Source organism: Mustela erminea, chromosome X (genome assembly GCF_009829155.1).
Source record: "Mustela erminea isolate mMusErm1 chromosome X, mMusErm1.Pri, whole genome shotgun sequence".
NCBI classification, from domain to species: Eukaryota; Metazoa; Chordata; class Mammalia; order Carnivora; family Mustelidae; genus Mustela; species Mustela erminea.
This window is the reverse complement of record NC_045635.1, coordinates 111,466,345-111,489,013: the sequence shown is the minus strand read 5'-3', so window position 1 is coordinate 111,489,013 and position 22,669 is coordinate 111,466,345. Positions and strand designations below refer to the sequence as shown.

Sequence of the window (22,669 nt, the reverse complement as noted above, 5' to 3'; positions counted from 1 at the left end):
TGTGAGGCACACCGCACTTCTCATGGGCACTCCAGTTTCTGAAGCTCCAGAAACTTTGCCGCCTCCCTGCCCCCTCGCCGGGGACGTGTGCGAGCTCGGTTTGTTTTCGCTTTTGTAAAACCTGAGCGTTATGATTTGTCCTCCGTTCCCTTAATAAAGAAACGACAAAGAGCGTTTGCAGCGGGGGCTGGGCCGCGGGGTTTGGGGGGCGAGGCGCCACACCCCCTGAGAATAAAGCCCGCGCGGCGCTCTCGGAGAACCACGCACGAATGAACGGAGCACACAAAGAATACATTTGGAGACCGAGCGGCGCCCTGCAGGAAGAAAGTGCCCGCACTCGGCGCGGGAGCGCGACTTTTGGCGCTCTTTGGGAGCGGCGGGAAGAAGGCGGAGGACAGGCGCCGGTGGGCGCGGGAGCGGGGGCGCCCGCCGCCTGACTGCCACCGGGTCCGTAGCGGCCAGCCGGGGGCCAGGAGCCGCGCGCGGCCAGCCAGGTGAGGTTGGCGGCGCCGGCGGAGCCGGGCGCGCGGGCGCTACCTGGCCGGGCGGGGCGGGGCCGGGCTGCCGAGGGCCGGCCCCGCGCTCCCACCGCCCGCGCGCCAGTCCACCGGCCGGCGGAGTTGCGCGCGAGTTGCCGTTTGGGCGGCCGATGCCCCCTACCCCCCGCCAGTGGCGCGGCCGCCGCGGCGCGTCCCGCTGGCCGGGCGCGGGGCGCGGGGCGCGGGGCGCGGGACACCGAGGGGGGCGCGGGGGGGAGGAGGACCCGCGGCGGCGGCGGCGGCGGGCTCGGCCGGGCGGGGTTGGGGCCGGGGTTGCCATGGCAGCCAGCTAGCCCGGGCGGGAGCCCCACGCCCGCCGCCGTGAGGGAGCCGGGAGCTCCGAGGTGTGCTCCGCGCGCGGACTGAACCAAGAGCCCGGGTGGCGGAGGGGCGGGGGGGGGGGCCGGGCCGGGCCGGGCGCCTCCTGTGCCCCGGCGCGCCGGCCTGCCCCGGCTTGGGACCCCTCCTCACCGACCCCCTGCGCTGGGGAGCCAAAGAAAATCTCCCGGCCTCGGGGGCCTGAAGGGACGTTCGCGGGAGCCCGGGAGCTGGGGAAAGCGGGGTGGGGGGAGCGCAGGGATCGCCGCCTCCGTCCGGGAGTCCCCGTGCGCGTGTCTCTCGCCTTGACGTTTTACACCCCACAGCGGCGACTCGGAGCAGGGTTGCACGTCCCAGCCATGAAGTTCTGTAGGTGGGGCGGGCTTTAATTTGCTTATATCTAATGATTTCAGGAGGCTTGCTTTAAAATGGCGGCAATCAGTACGCACCCCTGCTAAAGGCTCTCCCGGCTCCGGGGCCACCTCGCGCAGCGCTGCTTTTGCTTCTGCCTCTAACAGATGGCATGTGCCGCTGTCGCTGCTGCTGCCCCCGCCACTGCCGCTGATAGCAGGACCCCTTAGCCCCTGGGTTTGCGCTCGCAGCAGAAGGTAAGGCTGGAGAGGAGTTGGAGTTTGTGAGAGTGGCTGCCTTCCTAGGACGCCCCCGAAAGCAAACGCCTTTTTAAACTTTAGTTTTTCAAGTGGCAAGTAGAAGGAAAAGTAATCCTGCAACTTTGTTGCAATTTTAGGGCTTTGATCTTTCTTCTTCTTCCCGTTCTGCCGTTTTTCCTTTTTTCTACCTTTTCCTGCATGTTCTTCTTCCTTTATGTATGTATGTATGTGTATATATATATATATATATATATATATATATATATATATTTGTAATTTAAAGGAATTTCTTGCGTGGCATATCATCAGCAAATGCTTTTTAACGACTAATTTCCCCATACGCCGTCGTGAGCAGCGCCACAGCTTCCTTGCAGAACGGTGTCTTTTCCCGCCCTGGATGGACACATTACTACCGGCATCTAAAGGGCATGAGGATAGATCTTAGGAGACTGGTAAAAGGGGGACTTTATTTTTAGCACTCACACACCTTTTATGGTAAGGAAACGCCATTAAATCAAGAGGAGTAACGAAACTTAACATTCAGGCGATTGATTAGTGCAGTATTAACATTACTGCAGTGGACCTACTGTGTGCTTTTCTGACTACTGTTTTTTGATTGATATGTATAGCTACAACAGTGAGAATGAACTTATTGCATTGCTGTAATTAAGGTAGTGTGTTTTAGAGAAGTTCTTTTTTCCTAGATGTTCCTGAATTGCTTAATTGGGCTCGGATCCCCACATGTGGGATAAAGTCTATGATTAGGAGCTGGTATCCTAGCTCTACGCAGGTATTAACTCCACAAGAAAGTATCAATTAAAACTATTAAAAAGTATCAATTAAATTATTGCAAGATTTACTTTTGAAATGACTGCTATTTTTTCACTGTGTTGACTGGTTTAATCGATAAGTCTGGGTGATTACTGATGTAATGGTTGGAAGGCAGACTCTTGAAATAGCCATGCGGGTGACTAAGCATCCTTAATACAATTCATCCAAGGTTTTTGGTTTTTTTCCCCTCTGATAAAAGGCATATTGACAGGCTTACCAGAGACCTCAGATTTTTCTGATTATATTCATATTTTGTATTTTCCTCTTTGCCTGTGCAAATGTTTAAATACTTTTTAAAGTTGTTTTTAAAATTTTTTCCCCATTATGCAGTACCTTTGGGAGGTGCTTTGATGTTTATGGAAACTTCCCTAAACATAGTGTAAAAGGGCTTTTGCCCATAGCCAGCTGGTATTATTCTGCCTCTGTCCACCTTTTACATCTCTCCAAGCAGTAGAATCCACTTGCCTGGCAGACTCTTCCGCTATTAAATTTAGCCAGCTTCTGGGAAGGGGCGAAAGAGATTGTTTTGCACCTATTAAAGAGCAATGCAGTTTTCCTGCCCAGGTGCTGCAGTGTGCCTAGAAAGGAAGAACTGAACTGTTTACAATGAAATTTACTATATAATAAATTTTGTATCAGTGTTTGCAGATTATTGTTGAGAAAAGTGTGTGGGAGATTCATTGCTCCAGGTCGGAAAGGAGAGCTCCCACAGGTAGAGCAAATAGATAGCTCCATCCTGTGTCCCACCTGCCCGGGGAAGGGGGTTGAGGGTGACCACAACCAACTTCTCCTATTTTTCGTGCTTAGAGACTTAGACCCGAGTTCAACAAACTTGGCTTCCTGATGAGTGCCTTGTTGCCAGAATGACTTTGGACCAAATGCATCCTTTAAAACAACAACAACAACAACAGTGCAAACACTAAACCTTGGGGCCAGAATAGACCAGCTAAACCAGTATCAGAGGCATTAGGAGGAAATTTCGTCAGTTAGCATTCTGCAGCTTTATACAGTGATGAGATGGGAGACCGTGTGTGAAAACATCAGTGAAGGGGTTTGCCAGAAAAAAAAATATTTGGAGAGAGAATTGATACAGTGCGAGGCTAGAGGTGGTGAGTGCATGTTTTGCTCTACTTCTGAGAGCTACTTCATTACTCTAATTTCCTTTGCTGCTTTAAGCACTCATGATGATTCCCAGGACTATTATAAAGTACCCTTTTTCCCCCCGCAACTGTCTACTGCACGCATTTGACAACAGCTGCTTTTTCAGGGGATAAAAACCTGTGATTATGAGCTGGTATCCTAAGTATCTTTGGTATTCCCTTGTGCCCACCCTTTACCTAAGCAAAGCCTCACACAGAGCAGATACTTAAGAGATACTGAATCAAAAAGAAGAATGAATCATTTGTAAACTCACAAAGGAGCAGATTCGGTGCCCAGCTTTTAATTGCAACAGTATATTTTGGTGTACTTGCAGGAACCAAAAAATTTGGTAAAGTAGATGATGATAGGGTCTGCGTTCTGTTTGCTTCTCGCTGAAGCTCAACATTGCATTTTGATTCCCTGATATAATGAAGGTAAATAAGGTGCACACGGAGCACTTGGCCTTCTGTGGAAGTACCTTAGAGGTGTAATTCATTTTTCTGACCAGTAGGTGTTTGATTATTGGCCCGGCTCTACAGTAGGAAAAAGTAACCACAAAGGCTTGGTGGGGGGTGGGGGGGAAGGTTTTGTCTTTAGAGGCTCTACTGCACTGCACGTGCTGAAACAGTGACAGTCTCTTGGCTGCTGTGCAGATGCTGACAGTGTAGTCTGAAATTCAGTTTTGCTCTCTACCCAGCTGTCTTTAGATGTGGGATGGAGGGGATGAGAGGAAGGGGGCAAGAAGCCATCAAGTGACGAAGATTTTCATTCCTAAAATCGCGGGTTGCTCCTACTTAGTAGCACAAGACATTCAGGAAGGGGGTGGGATTTTTCTTTTGAAAATAAATAACGTTGTCTGATAGGATGGCAAACAGGGACTGGGGCACAGCAGACAAGAGTAAGTTACGATACGTGTTTGACAAGTAATCTGATCATGTAATTAAAGGTAGATCATGGTCACTGCCATGTTAAGACTATCAAGTGTCTGAAAGAGCACAAGGCTGCGGTCACCTTTCCTTCTTAAGAGTTCTTCCATGCGAGCTGTTGTGTTGCCTTAAACCACACCTCATAGGCTGAACGGATGGATTCCCCCCACCACCCCTGTTCGCCGTGTAGGTAATGTCAGAAAACAGAAATCAGAAGTTGTGTTTCTTTGTGGGCTCTCTCTGAGGTGTGTGATACGGTTGTCACTTTGAAAATAGAAAGATATTTGTGCCTCAGATAAAACGAGGTGGCAGTTTTCTTTCTTTCCTTTTTTTTTTCCTCTAGGAAAATAAACTGTGTTTGGGAGCAAGGAGTTTAATTTTCATTACAAGCCAAACAACAAACAAACACAAATTATGACCAAAAAGAAACCAATTAGATCTGTATTCATGTGGGCTTTTAGATCTGAAGGAAACCAGATGCTTCCAAGGCACCCTCCTCTTCCTGAATGGTTTTCTATTGCCTCAAGACAGCCAAATGACAGCGTCGGAAAGACGACTTTGAGAATTTGGATAACTAAGATATCTATTCCATTACCAAGTGTTAATGACATCCATGTGACCTAAAAGGGATCAGATAGGTGTTTTTTTTTTCTAGCTCATTCTAGTAAAAACACAGTATCAATCTATCATTTATTTCTACTTGGTATGAAGTGGAGTGACAATGTTTTTAAAAGATTGGTGGGAAGCATAAGGCAGTCTGGGAAGAGGAACCTTAATTTTAGGTGAGAAGTAAAGGTGTTCCCAGGTGGTCTAGGCACATCCACAGAAGCACACACGTGCGTGTGTACCCAAATTAGTTGTCACTTTAGAACAATTTGTACAGCTATGCATTGATTTCTGCCTGGCAGATTATGGGAAAATACCTATTCAATTCCAGGCAGTTAACTTTTGGAAAAAGGATACTTGAGAGGAAGGAAGAATGAAAGAAAGCTTGATTTAAATGCACGTGTGTGTGTGTGTGTGTGTGTGTGTGTGAACATAATGCATATATTCACATGTATATTCACATGCATACATCTATGACACACATATATATTCGCCCTCTGTGTGTCCATGATGCTTTTCAAGAAACCCAAGCACAGTCATCCCAGAACTCGATAACAGCCGTGAGAACAAAGCGTTAAGGGGAAGAAAGGAGCCTGGTTAGAGATTTAGGAATCAATTAGGCGCGCTTGTTAAATACTATGTCCTCTCTCAAGACCCACTTCCATCAGTGCTAAGTTGGCTTATGAGTAGGAGTGATTTGTTTCCCATTTTAGGCAGGAGTTTGTTTTACGCCTGCACCGTGGGTGAAGTCAGAGGGCCCAGGAAGAAAGGGCCTCCGATTGAGAAAGGCAGTCTGGACAGAAATGCGGGGGGTTGACGCTAGAAACTTCCGATAGTCTATTTGATCTCTTGAGGCCATGGGAGCATCCTAGAGCCTGGCAGCTTGCTGGCCCTTCTTTTCCACTTTGGATCGTTCAGATGGCCTCCGAATTGTCCTCATCGGCTTCTTTGCACCCTGAGCCTCCTGGCTTCCCCTGCACTTGGTGTGAAAGTTTGAGGAACATTTCTTTGGGCTAATGCAGGGGTCCCTGAATATCCAGGTCCCTCATTAGACAGGTGGCTGGGTCTTCTGACCTCACATCCTCAGTGCCTGGCACATAGTAGGGTCTCCATCAAAGTTTGTTAAAGAGAAGGAAGTTTGGATCAGTCTTTCTAACTTGTCCTTAGGTTTGGTGAACACCTCTCCTGTGATTTCAGGTAGCATTATCTCTATCTTTAGGGTCCCCCCACATCGGTAACAGCAGCAGCAGACATGCTGAAGCCTAGGTTGAGTGTCCTTTGGCGGCCACAGAAGCAACTGGGATGGGTTCAGAGCTACCTTGGGATGTAATAAAAGCATCTAAAGTATGACGCAGTGGCTGAGTCCTCAAGGAGCTGCTGTGTTTTCTGTCACCTGTGGTGGCATTAACCGTCCCCACCTCCCATTCCAGGGAAATCTGTCTTCAGCAACAAGTTCTGCAGAAATGGTTCTCCAAACCATTGCACCAGGTTAAAAAAGAAAAGAGAAAAGCACACAATGAGAAACACTGGGACTCGATGCCTCGTGCCATGCATGGTTTAGACAGTGATGAAGTCAGTGACAAAAACCCAAAGGACACCGAGAGCTGTCTCATTTGCAGTTAAACCCTGATTGCCCATTTGGAGGTTGAATTTGCATAGGTTTTTATTTACCAAGATACAGGTATGAATAGCGCCTCTTTTTACTGGCTCCAGAAAGCACTGTTTACACGGTACAAGAGACAAACGAGCTGCCGTTTCAGGTCTCCCACAATCATCTCTTGTGCCCAGAGGACCATCAGCCTTTAGGTACAGCCCTTGCAGTCTCCCCTTATGTGGCAGTATGAAGAGACCAAACAAGGGGGTAGAGTTGTGTGTGTGTGTGTGTGTGTGTGTGTGTGTGTGTGGAGGGGGTGACGGTGGCCTGTTAGCAAAAAAAAAAAAAAAGCAAAAGAACTAGAGAGCTTGCATTTCACCTTTTATCTTGCAGATTTCAACCTTCATGAGGGAAAACAAAACAATGCAAAAGAAAAGCACTGTGTATAATATTAGCTTGGGCGTATTTCCGTTAGTATAATTACTATTTTTTGCTTTACAAACCAAGATAGCAAGGTGGACACATCCTGTCGAGGTGGCTGCTTTATTGCAATTAGATGTAGGTACCATATAACACTTTTTCTGAAATGTTAAAAAATGTATGGAGACCCACTCAACGAGACCCATAGCAAGTGGAGGTCACCCATGTCCTCGAGAAGTTGGCATTCAGGAGACGGTCCAGTCGCGGGTGCTGTCTGGTTATCCAGCACAGGGACATTATTCCAAGTGCTTGCGTCTGTGATAGATGAGGGTCCCACGGAAGAGGCACGGATTCTTTTCCGAAGGGATTTTGAGAACAGTTGAAACTCTTAAGTTATTTATGCGAGCATTTTCCCTAAGTAATTGGATAGCACGAAAAAGACCTTCTTAGCTCATCCAGAAGTGTGAAGTGGACAAATTGTTTACATGATAAGGTCACATTTTAGGTCCAAGGGCTTCCAAATGCAGAAAACATGGGGTGGGGGGTGCCAGGTAACCCAATCTGTTTCATGAATTCCCCTGCCAGTGGCCTCAGGTGGAGACAGAGGCCACAATCAGTAAGCATGCTGCCAGCTTCCCAAGAGCCAGGGTCTGGCCTCTGATTGACAGGCACCCCGAGAGAGGGCCTTTTTGAGAAGGACCTTAGGTTTGGGGTAGGGACTGACTTTTTTGCCTAGGCAACTCCTGTGAATCCACTTCTTGAGAGTGCTAAACCTGGTTTTGCTGGGGGATCCATTTGTGTGTATTGGGAGCCTCAGCGTAGTGATAATAGGAGGGCAAAATGCTTTTACTTTCTGGCTAAAACTCCTTTGTGTTGAGCTCCTTTGTATTGAGAAGCTGACAGGCTGGAACAATGTGGCATAGGACTTGGCATTTCACACCGCTGGAAAAAGACAAGAACACCTCCATGTGTGGCAAAGAGGGTGATGTAGTAAAAGCATCTAAAGTATGATCCCTTTGGAAAGCTCTCATCCACGCGCACTTCGACATCCTCGTGGGGTGGGGAGAGAGAGAGCCGGGGCAGAAAGACTGGCTCTAAGAAGTGAGTTCCTCTTCTCTGGGATGCTGGACTCTGCGATCCTCTCCCTTACTAATAAAATAGTGGTTCTGGAAATTGATCCTAAATGAACAGGAAGCAATGAGGCTAGCTAATGTCCGGTTCCAAAGGCTTGTTTTACTGTTGTGGTCCATTTCTACAGTCCTTAAAATGCACACGTTCAAGTGACTGTCCTGTGACCTGCACTAAGTAAATTTGGAGGGGGTGGGTAAATATCACATTTTTTCACTGTCAAGCCTCCTCCTGGCCTCCCATCTATCCCCAAAGAAATTTCCGTATTTTGAGCCATCAAAGAAAACAGTTCAGACAGAGGCACTCTGAAACGGTGACAAGCAATGACAGGAAATGCTGGTTGCACCCCGGTCTCCTTCATAACTTTGCGAGACCACAGCTGCCTGATTTGTTTTCAGCTTCCTGTTTGGGGGGCCCTTGGGGTCAAAAGTAGCAGTGTTTTCCATATAGATTTTTTCCCTCTTTTTTTGCTTTATTCCGTAAAGCCACAATAAATCTGTCACTGGACTGCATGTTTTGTATATTTTATGGACTGTATCATGTGGTTTGAGTTTAATTTGGAAGGCAGTGCTTTTATAATCAAGAGTTCCCTCCCCCCCAACACACACGTGCAGCTTTAGGGGCTGGGACTGCACGGGGCCTTCGAGAGTTTATAGCTCTATTTACACAATAGTGATTGCCAACGAGGGCATTTCCTGCCAGTTAATGACCGGTTGGAAAGGCCAAAAGTCCAAATCCAGGAGGAGAGGACCGTTCATTAAATGCCATGAAGGGACCAGGGCTCTTTTATCAGAAGGTGGTGAGGAGAAAGTGAAACCACATTCTGCCCTTTGAAGAGCCCAGAACCTCCTGGACAGAAGCCCCCGGGGAGGCTGGGCCCCGTGGTCTGGGAAATGGAGCCGCTTTTCAGGACAGGAACCAAAGACCTGGCCCCCAGGTTGCCAAATCAGGACTTGGGTGGGCAGGGCATTTCCTTTTGGTTGACAACCCAGTGGAGAAGGGACACATAAGGAGGAGGGCCCCAAAGTGGCCCAAGTATTAATTAACTGGGAAAATGCTCAACTCGCAGGTGTTAGAGCTACCTTGAAAACTTCCAAGATCCCATGGTTGACTTTCCTAATTGGTTGAATAACGGATCGTTGCTAAGGCGGACGAGAACTTGGGGATGGAAGGGATGATCTCTTTCAAGGTCGGTTTCACAGGACACCAATATTGCATTTTGATTCCCTGATATAATGAAAGTAAATAAGGTGCACACAGAGCACTTGGCCTTCTGTGGAAGTACCTTAGAGGGTGAGGGCTGTAATATTAACCGTTTAACCTGAGACACTCCCAGGAAGCGGTTCTGTCCCCAGTATAATTCTTGCCTGCTGTAAAGCAGCTGAGGTGTGAAGAGTTTGGCATTGATTTAGAGCAAAAACAGAGCGAGACCGAGATTAGGTTCGCATCCAGGAATCCTGGACTTCCTGGCCTGTCCTTCACTCCTTTCGCTTCCTAAGCCTCCAATTTGCCCAAATGTTAAATGTTCACGAAAGATAAACATCTGTTCCCAGTTCTTTAGTAAATCCTGCCGCACAGGGGAGGTTGCGTGACACCCCCACTTCTGAACATGGCTTGATCCTTTACCTTGAAATTTTAATTTCTTTCATATCTTCCACATTGTTGGGGGGGGGGAGGGAATGCAGGGGGTAGGCTGGACCTCTAAAATACAGGCCGTCATTACAGGCCAGACCCCTGGCTTTCTTCATGGGATTCGGTCATCTGTCACGTGCACAACAAACTAAATATTAAGTTTCATTTTGGGGTCTGGCAAATGTCATTATATGCTTTTTTAAATATCCAGTAATCCAAGGATTTCTGGTTATTACCAGCTCACAAAATAGAAGAGATTTCTGAAATTTAAAACACTCTACAAAAGTACTGTATACCCATTACTGTTGTGGCTATGAGACCTCGAAGAGATATATAAAGAGGGACTGGATGACTCCAAAATATATTTTTTTAAAAAGTGATTTTATTTTTTGAACATTCTTGAGTTTCAATGTTAAGATATGCTAAAGTTTTGCGAACTCAGGTTAAAAGCAATATTCTGGTCTACAAAATGTTTTGGACTGAGAACAAACCAGGCTTTTCTTTTTTTAAAACATTTTTTTTTATTTGACAGACAGAGATCACAAGTAGGCAGAGAGAGAGGGAGAGGGAAACAGGCTCCCTGCTGAGCTGAGAGCCCGATGCAGGACTCGATCCCAGGACCCTGAGATCATGACCCGAGCCGAAGGCAGTGGCTTTAACCCACTGAGCCACCCAGGTGCCCCCAAACCAGGTTTTTCTAAGCAGATACTCTACTGGCCTGAAAATGAACACTCATTTATAATTAGCACAGCTGCATTTAAATAATAATCCAAGAAATGTTAGAAGTATCTCATTCCAAGAGGTTACGTATATTCCATCTTGACATTTTTTTGTTTAGCAGACTCTTTATAGGTTATTTAAAAATATATTCAAAAATGGATTTTTGCTATATACCTCGCTCAGGTAACTACCATAACCTTTCCCAGTAGGGTCAAAGTTAATGAAAATTTATCCTACTATATAATATATATAGGGAGCCAACATCACCTCGTGGTACGGGAAAAGTCCACTCATTCTGTCGTCATAGTGGTTTTTTTTTTAAGATTTTATTTATTTATTTGACAGACAGAGATCACAGGTAGGCAAAGAGGCAGGCAGAGAGAAATGGGGAAGCAGACTCCCTGCTGAGCAGAGAGCACTATGTAGGGCTCGATCCCAGGACCCTGAGATCATGACCTGAGCTGAAGGCAGAGGCTTAACCTACTGAGCCACCCAGGCACCCCTGTCGTCATAGTTTTTAAGTGGTAGGCAACAACTCATTAGCACATGATGAAATCCATGTAGTAGGTTGTGACTAGCACTTTTTTAAAACAAAATTGAATAAGATAGTAGGAAAATATCAGAATATATCGTGTGGGAAGGTTAGATATTTTTGGTAAGACTTTTTCACATCTAGACACATACGCACTTAAGATGTGAAATGTGTTTCTTACTGTTGCTGGCAAAAAAGTTGAAAAGTCAGTGCTCTAGTGGATGTTATTTCAAACTGGGTCGGCAATGTTCTGTCGTCTGTATTTGAGGGGAAGGTAGGGTGCTGACATACTAAGCAAGGTTCGTTCACTACCTTGACAGTCACGTGTCTGTTTTGCAAACTGCGAAATGAGACATATTGCCGTTGGAATGCCATAAGGTTTAATGTCTGTGGATTTTTAGTCCTAAGGAGATGCACTTTGTGTATTGTGTATTTACCAAGTGGTATTCCTAAAACATGAGACAGAGAAGAGTGCTAGCTGGGAACCCAAGGTAGAAAAGGACATCTTAAGGGTAAAAACACACATACATATACACACTAAAAATCTTGGGATAGTTGGGCCTGAGTTGCTTCTAGTAGGAAAAGAATTGTCAAGAAAATTTAAATGAGGGAAAAGCCCACTTTATTTTAGGATGATTTAAATGTAAGTTAAAAGAGTTCAAAAATTGCTTTTGACTTTTTAGAAATCAAAAATGGTCCCATCCAGAGAGAACGTATTTGCAAGAAGAGAGCTGATTTTTAAACAAATATAAATGTACACATTTACCATAGATTTGGAAGAAAACCTGAGCATGGTTGTTTTTTTCTGCAATGAACTAACGCACACACTAAATGAATTTGAAAATTGTGGGCGGGAGGCAGAAGCCAAGCGTCTGTTAAATATACCTAGGATATTGATGCAAATGATTATACAAATAGAGAAGACAACAGCCACATAGCCTTTCTCATTACTATTTTATACTAATGAGAATTAATCCTAGTAGTAGAAAAGAAAAAGATTTACTCACAGGAAGTACGGAGTGGGGTCTCTTAGGAGATTGGAAACATCCTTAGAAGCCTGGACAATCTCTGCATATTCCTTTGACTTAAATAATTGTTAGAGGGGAGGAAAATATTGCCTTCCGGGGCACTTGGAGTCTCCAGGTGGAGCCTAAGGATCTTGTCATCACCACTTACCCTCCTGATCGCCCCCCCCCCCGCCACGCTCTACTCCGCGGCCCTCAGCTGCCTTCCTGTCACTGTATCTTACTAAGGCTTTCCCAACTCTGAGAATCTGAGATGAAATTAGGCTTTTCATCATAGACATTTAAATGTTAAACTCAAGTTACCTCTGAAAATAAAATACAATCTCAGTTCTAATGAGTAGGTAACTAAATTCTGTCATTGTAAATGAGTTCTCCTCTGCCTCTTGAGATACACCCTATTTCAAACTTAAGAATGGAAAAAGACTTACACAGCTAATGGTTGTGTAATTAGCAATCAATTGATGAAATGAGATGTAAAACAAATTAAGCACAATAATAAAGTGTTACTCCGTCATTCCCGCCCCCCCCCCAAAAGAAACCCACCGAAAAACCTGGTTACATACATTACTGTACTGACAACGAGAAAAACCAACACAGCGCTGTTGGGTGAACTTGCGAAAATTTCCAGATCCTGGGAGTGACAGCTTTTAGCAGCTTCTTACTCTGTTCATTAAAGCTCTTTAGAAAGCACAAATATATATGTTTTTAGGCTGAAGAATAACTTGGTTTGCAGCATCGATTGCTCCATAAACAACATTTACAGAGTAGCCTGGAGTAGGTGTAGTAAGGTGTGAACATCTAGAGCATGACTTAGTCAGGATTTCCAGCTGCAGTAAGCACAGGGTTGGTCGTGTGTTTCAGGCAAACAAAATTAGTCATTGGTTTGGGATGTCAGCTCCTTTTTTTTTTGTTTTGTTTTTTCACTTTAGCCTTCGGGGTTTGTGGTTCTGGAATACTCGGCAAATAATTAGTGATAAGAAAACGCGATGAAAGTAAGATAAATAAATAAAAACCAAACCCCAGGCTCTTCCCCGGGCTCTTGTTCACGTCACGCGGCATTCTCCCATTTCTCAGTGTATCTGTGAAATATTTTGAACCCTCACATGACACGTCTGCCAAATTACCTTTAAAACTTTGAAGTAGACAGAGGACTCAAGATCTTCAGCAGGCGAGTTCCTTTCATTTATAGTGAGCAGAAATTTCCCTCAGAAGGCATTGAGACCGTGAGGGCAAACAGACTTCTAGAACGAAGAAGGAAGATCTAAAGGAAGAAAGAAATGCTAGATTTGCTAGTCTTTTTTTTTTAAGATTTTATTTCTTTATTAGAGGGACAGTGCACAAGTAGGGAGAGGCAGGCAGGGGAAGAGGGAGAAGCAGGCTCCCTGCTGAGCAGGAAGCCAGATGTGGGGCTCAGTCCCAGGGCCCTGTGATCATGAGCTGAGCCGAAGGCCAACGCTTAATGACTGAGCCACACAGGCGCCCCTAGATTTGCCAGTCTCTTCCTGGGATAATCCCTTATCACATAGTCCTCATTTTTGTGGAACCGTATCAGCCAGAAGAAAGGGAAGATGTTGATACCGCTGTTGGCTTATCCATGAGGAAAACCCCTTGGTCTGGAGCATTGCCGCCATTAGCAGGAAGCCTGCCATGATTAGGCAGAAGGAAAGCAAAAGCCTGGTCGGCTTAGTTCGAGGACAGGAACCAGGACAGGAGCCCCAGCTCCTACTGTTCCTTCTGGTTGGGAACAATTCAAACCCAACCCAACCCTCCTGAAAGGAGAGGTTGGTTGGTTTTTTAAGCGAAAATCAGCTGGGTCTCCTTGGGTTCCTATAAAGAGAATAGCATGAAGTACGCCTCCTGACGTCTGAGGTAGCCTGCTTTTAGCTTCCTAAAGCAAAGCAGATTTAGGAAATAGGAAGGCAGAACATCAAAGTAACAACTCTTGCTTTCTTTTGCGGCACTAAGGGTCCCTTTCTGATTTGCTCAGGGGGAACAGTGGCAGACACTGTCACCAGGTGACATGCCCTGGACATGTCCTCATGCTGGCAGGCCCAGACGGGGTGACACAGGCTCTCGGAGTTCTTGAGTGGCAGCTTTTACTACCACCTTCACCTCCAGGAATGTCTTAGACTTTTAAATCAATCTTAATATCCGTAGGTAGGAGTTTATATAGGAATAAAATTTGAACCCCCATTTTCACACCCAATAAAAAATCCTATAATAGGTGTTTATTTAGAGTCAGCTGACATTTATCAAACAATTACTATATGCCAGATGCTCTGCTAGGTGCTTTCCTTCTGTTATGACGAAATTTCCTTTAGCTCTGAAATACCATGGCTTCTAACCCGGCAAGGACTCTCCTTGGCATCTAATAGTTATCGGGCTAAAAATGGCACCTTCAGTTCCTTGCTCACTTTTCAATACCAACCCCCCCAGCACGCAATCATTTCTTCTTTGTCCCTGTTCTCTTCATCTACTCCAGGACCAACTCGAGTCCCATGGGCAGCCTCTTCCATCAGCGAAGGCATTTGTCTCCTGGGAAGTCAAGCCAACACGGATCTGGCACTCATCCCTGTAGAACAAAAACACTGGTTTTGCTCTCTGGTGGCTGGTGCTGCAACCAGATAGGAAGTGTCCGGGGATGAAGAGTTAAGACATCAGGACGATTATGTTGAGTGAAACAGCATGTAGAAAGCCCCAGAACAAAGTTGGTTCTTACTTGTGCTCAAGGCAGAGAAAGTAACCCAGCAGCCATGGGAGTCCGTCTCTTACCTCCAGGAGTGGCCAAGGCAGCCTAAGGAGGACCAGGAGGAAGAGGCAGGAATTGGGGTGGGGGAGGGGCGGGGGGAGGGATAGGGAGAAAGAATCTCTGTGATTAAGGAAAGAGTGCTGTGTAAGTTGTGAAAGTTATGAAAGAAAGTGTAAGTTATGAAGTTATTGTGTGGTTAAGGCAGGAGTGACTTAGATCATGCTTACTGGCTGGCAGGGAGACGGAGGTGAAGCAGAATTTGATCTTTGATCCTCCTTTTGTTCATCAACTATAGAACATTAAGTGTCTGTAAATGGCTAGATATGTATAGCATGGCCCCCTGCTTGTGCAGTGCCTGGGTTAATATGCCCGGTAGTACTCACGCAGCCGGATTAAGCAAACCATGAGGAACTCTCGTGTTTATTCTTTTTGCCCTTAAGATATAGGATTAGGCTTGTCACCAAAATAAAATAAAATAAAATAAAATAAAAATTAAAAATTAAAAAAATATTTTAAAAAACTGGGATGGGGCACCTGGGTGGCTCAGTGGGTTAAGTCTCTGCCTTTGGCTCAGGTCATGATCCCGAGGTCCTGGGATCGAGCCCCACATCCGGCTCTCTGCTCAGTGGGGAGCCTGCCTCCCCCTCTCTCTCTGCCTGCTTCTCTGCCTACTTGTGATCTCTCTCTCTCTCTCTCTCTCTCTCTCTGTGTCAAATAAATAAAATCTTTAAAAAAAAAACTGGGATAGGTTGGAACAAAACAAAACAAAGACAGCAGAATTCAACCAAAATAATAGATAATAGACAAAATCGTTTTTAAATGTCACCTCTCGGTGCTACTGAATTCATGCACATGTGACTGACATCTTTCTTTCTATAGGTGGGGCTCCAGGAAAATGACAGTCAGGTGGGGAAAGATGTAAAGAACAACGATTGGACTATCACTGCCAAGATTGTGCTTTCACTTTATGATTTCCCTTTAGACTAGGATCCCGTGTCAGTTCTTCATAAAGTTAGAAATTTCAACACAGGCAGCACCTTCCCTGTGTTGCGTCTAGCAACTTCCGGTTCTCGTGAATTTTCTCTTTTACCATGTAATTCAAAATATAAGTCTTGGGTCCAGATTCAGTTCTCCTTACTGTGGCCGCCCTCCCCAATTTCCCTTTCAAAACATATCTTATTCTTTCTTTTTTCAGCAGCTGATGGTTATTGGTGCAAATTATCTGGAATGTAAATCTTGTATGTAGTGTCTGGGTTGCTGTTGATTCTAGTCAAAGAGAGAGGGTTGTTGCTTTGAGATTCTGCAAATGCTTTTTATTCTAAAGGAGAAATGATGCAAATTTGGCAACATGTTGAAAAACTTAAATCTTTGAAGTTATTGTAAAGGTACTAATTATCTAAACCCGCATTCCCCAATCTGTGTTTATATTGCCACATGTTCCAGGTAAAAAAAAAAGGGGGGGTATTTCTTAGGTGGGATGCCTGGGAATTGATGTTTAAAATGAATACCACATCCCAAGGATTAAATTGTCTTTAAGCTATATTCCCTACCCCTCTCAAAATGTGTAAATAGACACAAATGTATATGTGATAGTGTATGTAAATACACATAGATATAATTTTATAACTTCAACTTTTGTTTTTTATACTACATTTCAAGTCACTGGGCAAACATTACTTGTTGATAAGAATTTAAGAATATTCTATCAACCGGCATCAAAATAGTTGCATCACATCTGCCTTCCAAGAGAAGATACGGCACAAAATCAGCAGAAATTTAGATTAAAAGACACTCCTCCCCAGGGGGGAATAGTGTTCATTAAATAGATTTCTAAAACAACTGGGAAATCTTTGCTTTTCCTTTCCTGTTTATGATTTCTAGTTTGAATGTCTTCCTTACCATTTAACACTGGAGAAAATAGATATCTGGAGTATCCTAAATCAAGAAGCAAGCCAGATGATTTTACATTTAAGTTAGTGAGGATATCTTTGTACTTCATTCAAGTAAAAATATTCAGCAGATCCAAACTTAAAATGATAGCATGCATGGGCTTATTCAGTCCGTGATCAACAATTTTCAACTCCTTGCTTGGTCATTGGAAGGACTGCACAGAAAGGCAAGTTCATATGGTTGGTTTAAATTAAGGCTATTGTGTTGAGGGAATCAAACAGCTTGGTAATCAAGTTGTGAACTCTCTGCCTCTCTTAACTAATTAATTTAGTCTGATACCTCTTCAAAGGTCTTGTTCCGTGTTACCAATTAACCACACTTCTTAGGCATCTCACCTCTTCCTCCAGGGTCTGCTCTCTGGTTTATTATTATTACAATTACTTATTGGATTCAGTAAAAAAGTTGGATTTGCAAGTGGGTCCTTTTTGGGTTGATTAGTATCAGTGATAATACTTTCTCAGAGTCCTTTTGCACAGAGGAATTGTATTTTTTAAACAGTGAGGCTTGCACACTGAAGTTAAAATTAAATTTATTGATAATTAAAATGAAAATAATTAAAATGAAAATAATCTAGAAAAGTGCCTGCTTCCCAAAAGTCAGTACCATGTTATCTTTGTGTGTATGTATGATTAACATTGTAATAAATACTGAAGAAATGATGACTTGTTTGTTGAGCTTACAGTGGGGAAAATTTCCAGCAAGGAAGACAAATGTGAGTGATGGGAGAAAGCCTTTGCCTCCACTTCTGCCCAGCTGTGTTCTCTTGGCAAGAATTCGATTCTTTCTGTATTCGAATTGAAAACTTAGCCTTCTACATGTAGAACTCTTGGCACAAAGGGGGAAAGGGGCCAATTTATCTGACTCCAGTCTACAAGCTACACAAATTCATATTTTTTTAAAAAAAGCAAATCGGCAAAAAAATACACGGGGAGAAATCGGGTATACCCATTGTGTGTGACTTTTACAATTGACTTCCTATAGCATATCAATCCTGGCATCCCTCCAAAGCAGGCTTTGACCACGTGATTGCTATACCTATAACCGTGGAAAATTGCTTGGGCAATAAAATGTATCAGACATCATGTCTTCTTTTGGTTTGGAAAGCATATTTACAGGCTACATGTTTATTAGTTTATTATAGGGCATCCTAAGTGTTCAGTGCCTTCCCTCTGACACATATGCACACAAACACTCACAGGAACAGTTTTGACATTTATTCATTCATTCCTTTATAGTTCTGACTTATATTTAAACCTGAGTTCTGTAGTAGATTTCAGTGGTGTTATAAATCTCTAACAGCCGTGGACCTTTTGCAGTTGTATCATCCCATATAATATCTGGCCTAAAATCAATCAATTTACCTTTTTATTTAAATTTAATGTGAGGTGCGCCTGGGTGGTTCAGTGGGTTAGAACCTCTGCCATTGGCTCAGGTCATGATCCTAGGGTCCTGGCATCGAACCCCACGTCGGGCTCTCTGCTCGGTGGGGAGCCTGTTCCCCAGCCCCACCCCCGCCAGCACCTGCCTCTCTGCCTACTTGTGATCTCTCTCTCTCTCAAATAAATAAAATCTTTAAATTTAATGTGAATCATCACCAGTTTTTAGTACCAGAGCAGACCTCATTATAGAATAATCTACTAGGGCAGAAAAAAAAAAAGGAAAGGAGTATTAAAAAGTGATAGGAAGAGATGATATAATCTTGTGCTCCTTTTTAAAAGTTTATTTATTTATTTATTTATTTATTTATTTATTTATTTATGTGAGCCCTACACCCAATGTGGGGCTCCAACTCACATCCCCCGAGAGTCACATGATCCACTGACGAAGTCAGCCAGGCGCCCTGTAGGCTTTTCTCATGGAGACAGTTCCTACTCCGTGCCAGGCACTGTGATAAGCACTTTGCACACATCTTTCATCTCATCCTCACCGGGACCCTGTGACATTGGTGGTATTATTTGTCTCCTTTTTACAGAAGGGGAACCCGACGCTCAGAGAAGTTAGTAGCATGCCCAAAGACATTCTGCTAGTAAACAGCAGTGTCAAAACTTGAACTTAACCCTGACTCCACAGTCTATGCTTAAAGTCTCTGTGGTTTTATTATAGAAGTATTTTTTAAAAAGATTTCACTGGGAAGCTGAGTGTGCCGTCTGTGTCTTTTACAATGCATTAGTGACCTTGGACTGAGCGCTGGATAAGGACAGTGCTGCTGGAATGAAGTAAACTTCTGGAATGACCCAAAGCTGCAGACTTGCCAAGCTAGAGAACCATAAACTCTTAGAAGTGGAGGGGAGAAAGCATCATTCAATTAACAGCACGCTTGTGCAAGAGAAGTCTGCTCCACACACCACTGTCGGTAACAGTAACCAGACTTCTAAAAGTCATATTATGGTGAGATATACTAGTATTCAACAGTGACGGTGCCTGATATCTTTATAGCAATCTTTCGTTCAGGAGATTTTAATGTAAACTCTGCTGAACGCATGCAGCGATCACAGAATATCTTAAATCCTGGCTTGATTTTTCTGTTCTTTGACCTCCCAGGACTCTTCTGTTTCACTTTCCTTCCTATCCCACTTGTTGCTTTTTTTCTGTCCCTGTCTTTCACTTTCCTTCTTTTCTTCCTTTCCTTTCTTTCTCGCCCTGCATTGGTTGCACATTCAACATACCCTTACTGAGCACAGTCCATGAGTCATCTGTGGTTCAAGGTGCCGAGGATAGAACCCTAAGCAAGTATTCAAATAAGTTGTAATCTTAAGGTAAAGAGCCTAGATGTTATTCTACAAAGACTTTCAAATGTAAAGTAACAGCTAAACTCAGGGGGTTGTGGATCTATTTTCTAAGAGAGGCAAAAATAAATAAATACATACATAAATAGAGGCAATGGCTTGAGACAGCTTTGGACTCCCACTAATTCTGTCACCTTTAAGGAGGAAGCTGATTTCTTGCATGAAGACCCACACTCACCATCTCTGTTCTTTGTGGTGCCTCCGTTAGTGGTCCCACCATGTACTGGGCACTTTGCCATGGCGCCCTGCATGGAGACCAAATCTTTGTTTTCCCACCAGCTAGCACAATGTCTTGCATACAGCAGGTGCTTACTACTTCCATAGTTTAACAAGTATTTGTTGAGAATTTAGTACCCATAAGGTATTGAGCCAGTGACAAGATGAATAAGACATGTCCCTGAGGTGCTCACGGTGAAGCAGACAGCTGATCTCAAGTTCTGCTATCCTGTGACAAGGGTTGATTTGGACATAAGCAGACATGTTTGATGGGGACACTGATACCCTGAGCAGAATTCTGTGCTGGGCCTAATTCATGTGCTCATCTGATATGCACATCCCTTCTGCGACATTGTCACCTGCATCTGAAGGTACTCATTTCCTTTTTAACAAGACAGGGAAGTTAATCTGCATTTTCCTAATCTCTAATGTCTGCATACTTGACTTCAAATCTATGAATACCATGCAATTATAGATTTCATTTGTAAATAAGACTTAAGTGGAGCTGTTGTTGATAATGCTTGGCACCTCCAGAAATTATATCTTCGTGGAACTTTGAATAACCTTTACAATGATTTATTTATTTAGTAAGCTCTATACCAAGCATGGGGCTTGAGCTCAGGACCCCGAGATCAAGAGCTATATGATCTACTGACTGAGCCAGCCAGGTGCCCCAAACTTGACAGCTTTTAAAAATTCCTTCAATTCATTATGTGCCCAAATCCCTAGTAACAAACCTATAACTCTCAAGTGATATTTATGCACTTTTGTGCCCATGGGAGGCAGGACAGAGTGGAGATGGGCAGCAAGTATTCTGAATTTGACCTCTGCTTTACTACTCAGCCACCGTGTGGTCCTGGACCAAGTTATTTAATCTTTCTGTGTCCCAGTTTCCTCATCTGAAAAATGGGGACACTAGAGGTGCTTGGGTGGCTCAGTCAGTTAATCATCTGACTCTTGGTTTTGACTCAGGTCATGATCTCAGGGTCATGAGATCAAGCCCTACAATGGTCTCCACACTCAGCGCGGGGTCTGCTTGTCCATCTCCCTCTGCTCCTCCCCTTCTTCAGGCTTTCTTTGTCTCTAAAATAAATAAATAGAATCTTTTAAAAAAAGAAAATGGGACAATAACAGTACCGATCTCACAGGATTGTTATGAGCAATAAATGAATTAATGTATGTGAAAAAGCTAAGATTCGTGTCAGGCACATGGTAAACACTGTGTACATTTGCTGTTATTATATTTTCAGTTCGACTGCAATTACACGCTCTATTCTGTTTTTCATAAATCATATATACTCCTCTTTAAATGGCATACAAATCACTGGAGATAGATGTGAAGGTTTCTCTTACATGAAGTCTCTAGTCCTTTGAGTCTTTCCATATGAAGAGCCAAGTAACTTCACAATTCTGTGTACTAGGAAATGTACTAGGAAATGTACTTTGACATTCCTTTCTGCTCCTGCTCCATGGCCATAGAGTTTGACAATACATTACACGACCATCTCCTATCAGCTTGGTAAATTCTCCTTAGCTCACATGTTATCCCATGCTAAGGGATCAGTGCTTTTCGAAAGTTCGATATGTAGCTTAGAAGCTACAAGAAATAAAGCACACAACAGAATTGGATTTACACTTCTTGACTGCATCGATGCCAGCTTTGTGATTTAGGTACTTGTTTCTTTAGTCGACCAGTAACATCTTTGGCAGGATGCTGTCTAGGGGCCAACCTTTAATGGTGAGTTTCAGTCTCCTACTGCTGATAACTGTTTTTGGCAGTGCTCCAGAATTATGCATGGCCAAGACAGATTGACAAATACAAAGTCATTTAGAATAACAATGAATTAACACTGAGATTACTGTTGGCCTTTCATCTTTCTGTATTGTTTCCTATTTATTATTTCCAGGGCAGTGGTGATATAGTCATTTTCAGGATTAAGCACAGGAGAAAAAATGCTGAAAGTGGCATGGAGCTGTGAAGCCTATGCTAAGTGCAGCTTATGTAAGCAGTTAAGTTGGGTTTAGAAATTCACCAACAGGGGCACCTGGGTGGCTCAGTGGGTTAAGCCACTGCCTTCAGTTTGGTTCATGATCTCAGGGTCCTGGGATCGAGCCCCACATTGGGCTCTCTGCTCAGCAGGGAGCCTGCTTCCCCCTACCTCTCTGCCTACTTGTGACCCCTCTCTCTCTCTGTCAAATAAATAAATAAAATCTTTAAAAAAAAAAAAGAAATTCACCAACAGTCTTTATAACCTACTGTAATTATCTGCAGAAATCAACATGTGTTCAGTGACTAACTCTCCAGAGCTTTTATTAAGATAAATAAACAGAAGCAGCACTAACCAGTTCCCTTGCATTTCCTAATCTTTGGCATGCCTTTTGGTCGTATTTTAGACTTAAGGAGGGCTCTGTCTCTCCCGAGGAATCCAAACTATGCCTTTTCCTCTTTGGCTGGCTGGAAAATTTAAATCTCCTTCTTGCTGATCAACTTCAGTCCCAAGCTTGTCTATATCCCTTTACATTGTGCATATGCCAAGGGATCTGAACATGTGGTATGTGTTAGCGAGCACCTCGCACAAAATAACAGCGTGATAGTCCAACAGTATGCCTCGGTAGATTAAGATACTTACCGGGATACTGCCTTACTGGTTGGAACATAAACACTGACCAGAACACCCTTTCCACTGCACACTTCCTGGACAACCCCCCGCCCCACAGATTCAGCAACAAAAATGTAACCAAGTGCCCAACATATCCTTCAAGACATGACTGGTGTTTCTAACCGCGACCCAGAATTATTAGAAAAAGCATTTCAGAAGAGATCTACTGAGCCTGATTAAAAGAGACAAATATTAATGTTTAAAAGTTCTGGTTTTTGAAATCTCGTTTTTATTGATCCCCTCCTTGCCTGACTGTTCCAATAAATGAGGTGTTAATATAGTAAGA

At 44.0% G+C, this 22,669-nt stretch overlaps 1 protein-coding gene across 5 annotated transcripts in view; it reads left to right on the top strand.

Annotated features, from left to right (window-relative positions):
* Positions 1-205: 205 nt before the first annotated feature.
* MBNL3 (muscleblind like splicing regulator 3) overlaps positions 206-22,669 on the top strand; it is a 108,743-nt gene continuing 86,279 nt past the window's right edge. For 2 of the 5 annotated variants that reach the window (XM_032330749.1, XM_032330748.1), the window contains exon 1: positions 1,150-1,465. The gene's annotated coding sequence lies outside the window, so the exon portion shown is untranslated. Of the gene's footprint in view, positions 495-1,148; positions 1,466-22,669 lie in introns of those variants that run through there. The other 3 variants (XM_032330747.1, XM_032330746.1, XM_032330750.1) reach the window with 3 other exon arrangements.